The sequence below is a fragment of the Myodes glareolus genome, chromosome X (genome assembly GCF_982192425.1).
Source record: "Myodes glareolus chromosome X, mMyoGla1.1, whole genome shotgun sequence".
Taxonomy (NCBI): Eukaryota; Metazoa; Chordata; class Mammalia; order Rodentia; family Cricetidae; genus Myodes; species Myodes glareolus.
In genome coordinates this window covers 143,864,555-143,876,813 of record NC_142053.1, presented here as the reverse complement: position 1 = coordinate 143,876,813, position 12,259 = coordinate 143,864,555, and the positions used below count along the sequence as shown (strand labels likewise).

Genomic DNA, 12,259 nt, shown 5'->3' with positions numbered 1-12,259 from the left:
AGCCACTCACAATCTACCAAGGCAGTAGAAGTTCAAGTCCATGGCTACTACTGAGTAACCATGAGCAACAAGAGACACAAAACTTTAAGTTAAAAGGCTTGTCTAGTTCTACTTTTGGCATAATTGTATATGGAGTTCTGGGACTCATTTCTTAATAAAACTGGTAAAGTTATTTCAATTAAAACCACAATAGCCAAACATCAGAAACCTCTAGAAATGGTCTTAAGGGCATATAGCAAAGGAAGGAACATCTATTCAAGATAATCTACTAAAACTCAAAGTAAATTAAATAAATGTCAATCTATGGCATTTGACCTCAATTCATTCCCTCTGTCTCTCTAGCATAAACCTCATGCCAGACTGGTGCAGCTAAGAACATAGAGCTTCCTCTTCCCTAAAAGCCAGTTGGAAGTCTTTCTTCCTGGAAGATCAGTACCATCAATACTGTTTATTCTGTCACCAGTTACTGAAAGGTTGTGTGGGTCAGACTCCTTTTTTTCTACCTAGTCCTCAATCATGGGATGGAGACAATGCCTTGGGTGTGGTGCCACTAAAAATACCGAGTCCTTGATTGTCTTAGTCCCAGCTTGAGGGGGTTGAGATTCTATAAGGCAAGCCCAAGAGACATGGAGCTATCATTCAGAAGGACATTGCTGTGATTATTCCCCAATAAGGGAAAAAGGGAAGTCATAGAATAGAGGGCTCTAATTCTTCCCCCAGTGGATATGACTTAATTTTCAAACGAGTTATGACAAGTTCAAGCATAGGCTGTCAAATACACCAAAGAAAACAAAAAGAAAAGAGGGGAGGGAAGAGGGAAGAGTCTCTTGGGAGTCAGAAGAAACCTCTCTCTATAGTGTTGGTATTACATCCACGGCCCTGCATTTGCTCTGCAAGTACTCTACTATTGAGATCTACTTATTCCACTCCAGAAGAAATCTCAACTACCAATTATCAGGAACTATATCTTCAAAGGAGTGCTAATTTGATCTTATTGGTCTGTGCAACAATTTATACCCCAAGCAAGATGTATTGAAAATAGCAAAACAGGGGGCTCCAGAGACGGATTGGTGGCTAAGAGCATTTCCTGCTCTTGCAGAGAATCTGGTTTCAGTTACCAGCATCCATATGACAGCTCACAAACATATGTAACTCCACTTAAAGGGGTTGTGATGCCTTCTGGTCTCTGTGGGCATCAGGTATGCACATGATGTATATACATTATACAGGCAAACCAATACATCTAAAATAAATAAATAGTTTTAAAAAGCAGCAGAAAAATTAGCTATCAATGAGTGGAGTTTAAAAGTGAAATGTGGGGTTGGGTGACACATACTTTTAATTCCCGAATTCCAGAAGCTGAGGCAGGTTGCTCTCTAGGACTTCGAGGTCAGCCAGGTCTACATATTAAGTCCTAGGCCAGTCAAGGCTACTTAGTGAGACCCTGTTTCAAACAACAATCATAAAAATAAAAGAAAATGGAGTGTGGTTAGGGAAGGGAAGAGGAAAAGAACACTTCTCAAAAACACCATCTCCCTAGGGTGACTATGGGCATAAACCAAGACTATACTTCTGAGGCTACATTAGAAGCTTTATATTTCAAGATAGGGGTTGAGGATTAGTAAATGAACTTCAGCAAAAATAATTCAGCTACTCAAGAAAGAAAGAAAGAAAGAAAGAAAGAAAGAAAGAAAGAAAGAAAGAAAGAAAGAAAGAAAGAAAGAGAAGAGAAAAAGGAAGGAAGGAAGGAAGAAAGAAAGAAAACAAGCAAATAATAAAGCTCTCTCTGTGTGTGTGTATGTAATCACTATTACTGAAAACATCCAGTTTCCAACAAAACTGGTAAGACATTCAAAGAAACAAGAAAGAATAACCAAACAACAGCAAAAAAGGTAAGCAACAGAAACTATCCAAGAAAAAAAACCAGACATTGGATTTAGTAGACATAGACTCATGTTACCTAAATAAATGTATTCAAAGAACTAGAGAAAACCATGATTATTTAAAGAAGTAAAGCATGATGACAATGCTTTGATAAACAGAATTTCAAATAAAGAAACAAAGTATGAAACATGACCAACTGGAAAAATCTAGGGTTGTAAAGTATAATAACTAGAAATCTAAAGAGCTCTAAGAGTAGATTTAAACTGACAGAAGAAATCAGTGAACTGGAAATAGTTCCATAGATATTAGGCAAGCTGAAGAGAGAAAAAGATAAAAATAGAAAAGAGTTTCAGAGTAATATGAGGTACTTATTATGTGCATTAACATATAAGTAATGGGAATACCAGCGAAAACACAGGAAAAGGAGAATACCCTCCCTGCCACAAACTTCCTAAATTATTGGAAAACATTAATTTTCATATGCAGAAAATCAAACAAACTCCAAGTAGGATAAATAAGAGTCACAAATACAAACATTATATCAAAACTGATAAAAGCTAAAAAATAAAATCTTGAAAGAAGTCAGAAAAAAACCACTCTTTATGCACATCCCCCAATAAGATCAATTTAATGACTTTTCATCAGAAAGAAAAGCCAAAAATCAATGGGGCTAGCAAATTTAAGGAGCTCTGTGGTGATGGCTGCACGTATCTGTAAAGATATTAAAATCATTGAATTGTATACTTAATTGGGTGAACTATATGGTATATGTTTTATCACAATAATGCTGTTACAGAAACCCAAAAAAAATCTACATCAAGATCAGGCATGGCCTTGTATACCCTTTTTTCAAACTTTTATTGATTCTTTGCCGATTTCTCCCCCTCCCCCTGTCCCTTCTGTCCTCTCTGTTCATGTAACTTCCCCCCCCACAAAACAAAATTCAAAAGAAAACCCAAAAACCAAAGCATACAAACAGAAACAAAGCAAAACTAAACAAGCAAAAACAGAAACAAAAACAAAACAATAAAAAAAAGAAAAAAGAGCCTTTCGCTGCTGCGTCCGCAGCCATGAGTATGCTCAGGCTACAGAAGAGGCTTGTCTCTAGTGTCCTGCGCTGTGGTAAAAAGAAGGTCTGGTTGGACCCCAACAAGACCAATGAAATCGCCAATGTCAACTTCCGTCAGCAGATACGGAAGCTGATCAAAGATGGACTGATCATCCGGAAGCCTGTGACTTCCCAGGCTCGATGCCTGAAAAATACTTTGGCTTGTCGGAAGGGCAGGCATACGGGCATAGGATAGCAGAAGGGTACTGCCAATGCCCGAATGCCTGAGATGAGAAGGATGCGGATCCTGCGCCGGCTCCTCAGGAGCTACCGTGAATCAAAGAAGATTGACCGCCATATATATCACCGCCTGTACATGAAGGTCAAAGGGAATGTCTTCAAAAACAAGCGGATTCTCATGGAGCACATCCACAAGCTGACAGCAGACAAGGCCCGCAAGAAGCTCCTGGCTGACCAGGCTGAGGCTCACAGATCTAAGACCAAGGAAGCACGAAAGTACCAAAGCACCCGAAGGAGCGCCTCCAGACCAAGAATGAGATCATCAAAACTGTCCAAGGAAGAAGAAACCAAGAAATGGAGCTTCCCTTGTGTCTGTACATAGTGGGCTGCCTGTGGCCTCAGGTGGATCAGTCATTAAAATAAAACAAGTCTTAAAAAAAAGAGAGAAAACAATCTCGTTGTGGAAGCTGGAGTATGGCTCAGTGTGTCATACAGTTCACCCTTTAGTCCTTTCATCTTCACTTGCAAGTGTTCATTGCCATGAGTCATTGGTCTTGTTTGAAGTATCTGACATCTGCTACACCACTAGCTCTCACTGGGGCTCCTCTGGATATCCTCTTGTTGTCCTGTGTTGTGAAGATCCTGCAGTTTTAGATCTATAGGTTTGTCCCCTTCACATGCTCCAATAATTTATAGATGAGGTGGGTGTTGGAGTGGGCCAACCCTTAGTCCTGGCTCTGAGCCTAGGTGGTAGCTGTGTTGGTCAGTCTGCCAGCTTTCCCCCACTGTCACCACCCAGGTGAGCTCTCTGCCTTGGCCAGTCCACCTAATGCAGTTTGCAACAAAAAGTGGGGGCCAGTTCTCTTGTCTCAGGCTCTCTGGTCTGGCTCACCCACACTTAGACCACCAGGGCCAGTTCTACTGTCTTGCGCAGGAGAGATACAGGTTCCTCTCTCCCAATGGCTGTAGGGGGTATATTGGGGAAAGGGGTCTCCTCCACTCATGTCCTCAGGGCTGGCTCACTTGTATGACAATAGGATCAGCTTTAGTGTGCTGCCCTGGCAGGGTGTAGGGTCCATCTCCAGTGTTCTGCAGCTGATGAGAGATGCAGGGCTAGTTCTCCAACTCTCATGATCCCAGAACTAGTCCTCTGGCTTGCTACCAGTAGGAAGAGGTGGCATCCATCCATCACCAATGAGGTGCGGGCATTTTTTTCTCATTGGGGCCACCACATGGCAGACAGGGGAAGAGGGGGGTCAGCTCTGGTGCTCTCACACCCTCAGGGCTGGATCACCTGAGTCCCCTACAAAAGGGGCAACACTAACATCAGTTGCACACCTTAGCCCCCAACATTTAGGAGGCAGAAGCAGTAGGATCTCTGTAAGTTTGAGGTCACCCTGGTCTACACAGTGAGTACCAGATCAATCAAAGATGCACAGTGAGACCGTATCTTAACTAAATGAAATAAAATAAAACCATTTAATTTAAAATCATAATGTAGAAATTCAAGTAGAAATAAAAGTAATATATTTTCTAACTATTTCATATTGAATGCACAAATTTGCTTGTAGGATCACTTCATTTGTGTAATTGTACAAGGATATTAGTCTTTTGGTTTGTTTGGTTTTGGTTTTTTGAGACAGGATTTCTTTGTGTAACAGCCTTGGCTGTCCTGGGACTTGTTCTTGTAGAACAGGCTGGCCCCAAACTCACAGAGATTCACCTGCCTTTACCTCCCAAACGCTGTGATTAAAGGCATACACCACCACCATCACCACCAGGCTCCTAGTACTCTTAACACTGCCGAGCCACCTCTCTTTTCCCCTTGATTGATATTTTGATTTTCTAAATGTCAGTGCTGAGAGTGTTACTTCACACAAGGACATAGTAGAAAATGGCTGAAGTATGTTTTGAACCATTTTAGAAACTGTTGAGAATTCTGTCCTCATATCAAGCCAAAATTCATTTAATATTTTTATGTAAAATTAAAGCCAAATTAAATAAAATAGCAACTTTTTAATGACAGGGTCCATTACATAACCCTAGTTTGGTCTAGAACTTTCTATGTAGACCAGGCTGACCTAGAACTAACAAAGATCCACCTGGAGTGCTGGGGTTAAAGAAAGGAGTGTGCTACCACATCTGGCTTCAAATATCCATTTAAAAAGATTTACCTATTTTTTATGTGTCTGTGTCTGAATGAGTTTATGTGTATCACATGAATGCAGGAGACTGTAGAGGCCAGAAAATGATATGGGATTCCTCTCTGTATGTTGTGAATGTTTTATTACCATTGGTTAATAAAGAAGCTGCTTTGGGCCAATAGCACGGCAAAATATAGCCAGATGGAAAATCTGATATACATAGAGAGTAGGTGGACTCAGGGAGACACCACGTAGCTGCTGAAGGTGACAGACACGCCAGAACCTTGCCAGTAAATCAGGAGTCTCATATTAAAATACAAAATAATAGAAATGGGTTAATTTAAGATGTAACAATTAGTTAATAAGAAGCCTAAGCTAATAGGAAAAGCAGTGTTTTAATTAATATAGTTTCTGTGTGATTATTTTGGGTCTGGGCGGCCAGGAAATGAACAAGCAGTCTCTGCCTACAAGAAAAGGGTATCAACCTCCTGGAATAGGAGTTATAAGCAGTTATGAACTGCCATATGGGTGATGTGAACTGAGCCTAGGTCCTGTGAAAGAGTGTTCTTAACTGCTGAGCCATTTCTCCAGTCCTATCAAACAACAATTTCACTTATTCTAACACAATACTATCCAAATATATACTAATTTGATACCTGCATCCCAATGAATAATAAGAAACATAAGAGTGAAAGGGCTTTGCTTACTAAAATGTTTCTTTAAGAGCAGAAAACTTTGTTTAATAACAGCACTGCAATGTATAATATTTAAACCAAGCTCCAGGCAGAGTTAATTGGCATTGCATGGTATGATAGCAGAAGCTATGCAAAGTGAATATGTCATGTATTCAGAACCAAGGCAGCTGTGAAATCATGTGATGTAAGACAGGAGAGTACTGCCAGAAAAATCTGATTCATTATGCACTTGATTTTGAATCAAATTTAGTCATTGCTTCTTCAGAAACTTTTAATAATTCCAAATTTTCATGATTCCCACATTCAGTCATGAGATTTCCCCCAAATGGGGTTATGGCCTACAGTTTAAGAAATATATGATCGCCAGGCAGTAGGTGGTGGGGCACGCTTTTCATCCCAGCACTTGGAAGGCAGAGACAGGAGGATCTCTGTGAGTTCAAGGCCAGCCTGGTCTACAGAGCAAGTTCCAGGACAGATTCCAAAGCTACAGAGAAACCCTGTTTCAAGAAACAAAAACAAAACTCAAAAAGAATATGACCTAGCATATATATGTACAGAACTAAAAAATAATAACAATAAACCACCAACCCCTCTAAAAAATTCCATCAGTAAATGGCAAATAAACATATACTTCTTAAAAGTAGTATAAATGACCAATAAATATGTGAAAAAATGCTTAACATTCGCAACCATCAGGAAAATGCAAATTAATACTATACTGAAACTGCAAAGTGGTGCGTACATGTGTCATATCAGTACTTGGGAGATAGAGGCAGACAAAGAGGAATTTAAGGCTAGCCTCAGCTAAAATCAAGTTTGGAGGCTAGTCTGGGTTTTATAAAATCCCATCTTAGAAAACCAATCAACACACCCACCCACATCACTGAGATTTTTATCTCACTCTAGTCAGAACAGTTATCATCAAGAAATGACAAATGCTGGTGAAAATGTGGGGAGTTGGGGAACAAAGAAATCTTTTCCTATACACTGTTGTACATTAGTGCAGCAACTATGAAAATTAGTATGGAGGTTCCTCAAAAACTAAAATCAGAACTACCATATGATTCAGTTATACAAGCCCTGGGAATATACACAAAGGAATCTAAATCAGCCACACAGATAACTACACATCTATGTTTATTATGGTACTATTCTTAATAGTCAAAATGTAGAAGCAGCCTAGTTACCCACTAATGGATAAATGAATAAAGAAAATGTGTTGGTTGTGTGTATACCAAATGGAGTTTTATTTAACCATAAATAATGAAATTACATCATTTGCAGGATAATGAACAGTACTGGAGATCATAATAAGTGAAATATTATGATCAGAAAGAGAAATAAATACTGTGTGTGTACACACACATGCACATACACATAAATGCCTGTGTATGACATGAAAGAAAAAGAGGTTCTATTTCGGAAGAGAAAGAAGACTAACAGAAAAAAGAATTGAGGACAGAAGAGGACAGTGGGAGTGAATATGGCCAAAAAGTATATACCACACTCAAATGAAAATATTATAAAACTCATGACTTTGTCCAATTAACATTTGTAATTAAATTTTTAAAAGAGAACCATAGGAGAAATAATCAGAGATATAGGACTAAACATGGAATCCATAGATTAAGAATTCTTAGAATTTCAAAGTATAATTTACCAAAAAAAATTTGTCTTTGAGCACAAAATAAAAGTTTTTGCTACGAGCAGCCTAGTGAAACCATGTCTTAAAAACAAATAAAACAAATAATAGAAACAAAATACAAAAGTAAACCAAGCTACACAATAGAATAGTCAAAACACATATTGTATGTATATAACATTTAAATATTTACTACAAAGAGTGTATCTGAGAGTGGATATATTTTTAAAATATTTAAAGAAATCAAACTCAACTGTAGGGAACTAAATGATTTAATTATAAGATGAACAGATACTTTGCCAAAAGGGCCAATGGCAAGTAAGCATATAAAAAGAAGTTTAACACCATTAGTTATTAGGGAAATATAAGTTAAAACTACAGTAAGAGGTCTTTATACATTTATTATAATGGCTGAAATTAAAAAAATAGTAAAAATTTCAAATTCTAGACAAGATGTGGAAAAACTACAATTCATATTTTGCTAGTTGGACTCTAAACAATACAGCTACTCTAGAAAATAATTTGGTCATTTCTTGAAAAGTTAAGCATTCAAATACTAGAAAATTCAGCAATTATACTCCTGGGCAAATATCCCCAAAAAAATGAAAACTTATGTTCACATAAGTATTTATGGCAGTTTTATTCATAAGAGCTTAAAAACTGTAAACAACCGAGATGTTTTTCAACAAATAAATAAAAATATCTGTGGCAAATTCATACTATAGACTACTTCATAATCTAAAGGAACAAATACTGACACATGTAGTAAAAAAAAGCAAGTGAAAAACAGGTTTTTCATCATAGTATGCTACCATAATCACAACACTCAAAGGCAAGGGAAGAGAATAGTCATATGATCTCATCTATAAGAACTGTCCAAAATAGATAAATTTATAGAGACATGATGTAAGTAGACTGGAGTAAGAGCGCGGACTAACTGTAAATGATAGAAGGCTCAATTGTGGGACGATAGAAAAATTATAAAATATGGATGATGAAGATGACCTTCGCCAGAGCAGGCCTGAGGCAACAACCTCCAAAGGAGCAGGTAAAAGGGAGCCAACACTGAGGGAACAGGCCCGAGCCAGAGACCTCTGCTTAACCAGCCATAAATCAGCTACCTCTGAGGTAGCAGGCCCAAGCCAGTGACCTCTGAGGGAGCAGACCTGAGGCAGCAACCCCCAAAGGAGCAGGAAGATGGGAGTGACTGCTGAGGGAACAGGCCCTAGCCAGAGACCTCTGCAGGCCCTTGTGTGAGACTGGGACCTCCAGGGAGCAGGCCTGAGACAGAGACCTTTGCAGGAACAGATCAAAGCCACGGACCTCCACAGGAGCAGGCCCAGACCAGGAAAATATACAGAAACAAGCTTGAGGCAGGGACCTCCACAGGAGCAGGTACAATCACCAAAGGAGTAGGCCTGAGCCAGAGACCTCTGGGGGGTGGGGTATGGGGACTGGGTGAGTCAGGAACCTCCAAGGGAGCAGGCCCAAGCCAGGGACATCTCTGTGGGTGCAGGCCTGAGGGAGCAATCTCCCCAGGAGCAGGCTTGGAGTCAGTGACCTCCACTGGAGTAGGTACAAGGTAGCCACCACTGAGGGAGTAGGCTGAGCCGGATGTGAATCAGCGACTTACAACCAGGGGCCAGTGACTCTACCACCAGAGCATGCCTGAGTCAGCGACTTCTGTTGGAGCAGACCCAAGGCAGCAACCTCGGGGGAAGCAGCCCCAAACAAACAAGCAACGTGGGAGCAGGCCAGAACCCCCAGTATTGCAGAGGGACCACGGGGAGTGCTAAGAGACGTCCAGGAACACCTCAGGGGTGACTGGAACCATGGCCCTGACTGCATCACCAGAAGCAACCGTCTGAGTCTTGGATCCACTGGCACCAGGAAGACTGATCACAGAGATACAGCCAAGTACACGATTCAGAGGAAAAGGTGGGTAAACAAGGCAAGAGCACACTCAGCACCACAAAGAGCAACACAACACCAATAAAAACAAGTGGCCGGCAACAGTAATATTTGAACAACCAAATATAGTTGAAGAAGAAAATGACCTAAAAAATTTTAGGAGAATGTTTAAGGCCCTTAAAGAAGAATGAATGAGAAATTCCCTCAAAGAAATAGAGGAAAAGATAAAAAAAAAAATTAGAAGACATCAACAAATCCCTCAAAAGCAAGAAAAAGCAATCAAACAGATGAAAGAAACCATTCAAGACTTGAAAACAGAAATAGAGACAATAAAGAAAACACAAACTGAGGGAATTATAGAAACAGAAATTATGAAAAAACGATCAGGAACCACAAATGCAAACATGAACAGCAGAATACAAGAGATGGAGGAGAGAATCTCCAGAGCTGAAGATATGATATAGGAAACAGACTCATCATTCAAAGAAAACATTAAATCTAAAAAAAGCTTAACACAAAATATTCAGAGAATATGGGACACCATTAAAAGACCAAACCTAAAAATGATACGTATAGGAGAACTTCAGCTCAAAGGCACAGAAAATTTATTCAACAAAATCATACAAGAAAACTTTCCCAACCTAAAGAAAGACATGCATATGGAGATACAAGAAGCTTACAGAACACCAAATAGACAGAATCAAGAAAAAAATTCCTCTTGCCACATAATAATCAAAACACTTAACATACAGAATAAAGAAAGAATATTAAGAGCTGCAAAGGAAAAAGATCAACTAACATATAAAGGCAGACCTATCTGAATTACACCTGACTTCTCAATGGAAACAATAAAAGCCAGAAGGTCGTGGTCAAACATTATGCAGACATTAACCACAGATGCCAGCCCAGACTGGCATCCCAGCAAAACTTTCAATCACCATAGACAAACAAAACAAGACATTCCATGACAGAACCAGATTTAACCAAGACCTAGCCACAAATCCAGCCCTATACAAAGTACTAGAAGGAAAACTCCAACCAAAGGAAGTTGGCTACACCAACAAAAACAGACAACTGATGATCTCACAGCGGCAAATCCCAAAGGGAAAAACACACACAATAACATCACCAACAAATAAAACCAAAATAATAGGAACTAGCAATCACTGATTAACGGACTCAACTCACCTATAAAAAAGACACAGGCTAACAGATTGGATATGAAAACAGAATCCATCCTTCTGCTGCATACAAGAAATACACCTCAACCTCAAAGATAGACATCGCCTCAGAGTAAAGGGTTGGAAAAATATTTCCAATCAAATGGACCTAAGAAACAAGCTGGTATAGCTATCCGAATATGTAACAAAATAGACTTCAAACTAAAATCAATCAAAAAAGACAAAGATGGACATTTCATATTAGTCACAGGAAAAATAAATCAAGAGGAAATCTCAATACTAAACATCTTTGCCCCAAATACAAGGACACCCTCATATGGAAAAGAAACACTTCTAAAGCTTAAATCATGCATTAAATCCAACACACTAATAGTGGGAGACTTAAACACCTCACTCTTAACACTGGACAGGTCTGTCAGGCAGAAAATTAACAGAGAAATAAGGGCATTAACATGTTATAACTCAAAAGGACTTAACTGACATCTATAAAACATTTCATTTACACATAAAGGAATATACCTTCTTCTCCACACCTCATGGAACAGTCTCAAAAATTGACCACATACTAGGTAACACTAAACTTCAACAGATATAAAAAACTGGAATAATCCGACGTATTTTTTTAATCTATTGAGTAAATTGGGAGCAAGAGGATCATGGGAGAGGGTAGAAGGGGAGAGGAAGGGAAAGGAGGGGAGCAGATAAAATATAATAGTTCAATAAAAACCAAAATATGGATAATGTTAATGATTTCACAAATGTGGAAATAGGCTATCCCCTATGGCATTGTACACTTAAAATAGAGAAATTATAGGGCATTTTAAGTTATTTATCAATAAAGCTAAGATAACTTAAAGTTAACAAAATATTTCAGTTTGGAAGAAGAGGATTATGAATACAGAAGTCCAAAGTTACTTAGGAATTCTGACTCACTAATTAGTTTGACCTGTACTGAAGTGCCAGCTAATGCTCATGCAGACATGCTAAATTACCCACAGGCCAAGAACTCTGCACAATTACTGCAGCTCTTGGTAAAGAAACCCACTTTAACTGTGATTCTAGATGTTAACTGCCTCCTCTGGCCATAATGCAAAATTCAAATTCCAGAGGCATGAATTAATTGAACTAGGGATTCAACCTGATGAAAAAAGTCATAACACAGTAGATAAATTCTGAATATTAACATGAAAGGCACCAATGCAGTTGCAAACATCTGTAAGAAAGCTCTCCTTCCTTCAGCTGCTGTATTGGCTGAAAACTTGTGAGACTTGAGACTATGATAGCATCCCCACTGTGGTATTCAGTCACTCTCCCCTATTGGCACAGTAGAATTCAAGAAAAATGAAGTCATTTATAAATATAGAAAAGATCTACTAACTACTTTTACTTCAATGTATCATTCAATGAGCATTAAAAATAGTTTATCATTAAAAATAGAACTTATGTGATCAGAAATTTGCTGAGTCTATTTGATTATACTTCAAAACCATTAATATTTAAAAAATGTTAACAGC

General features: G+C 38.8%; 1 protein-coding gene and 1 pseudogene across 4 annotated transcripts in view; one reads left to right on the top strand and one right to left on the bottom strand.

Moving 5' to 3' along the window:
- The window catches only part of Jade3 (jade family PHD finger 3), a 149,709-nt gene that overhangs the window by 80,674 nt on the left and 56,776 nt on the right, over positions 1–12,259 (bottom strand). The gene's annotated exons all lie outside the window — the stretch shown is intronic.
- On the top strand, positions 3,178–3,554 carry LOC125417845 (large ribosomal subunit protein eL19 pseudogene; annotated as a pseudogene).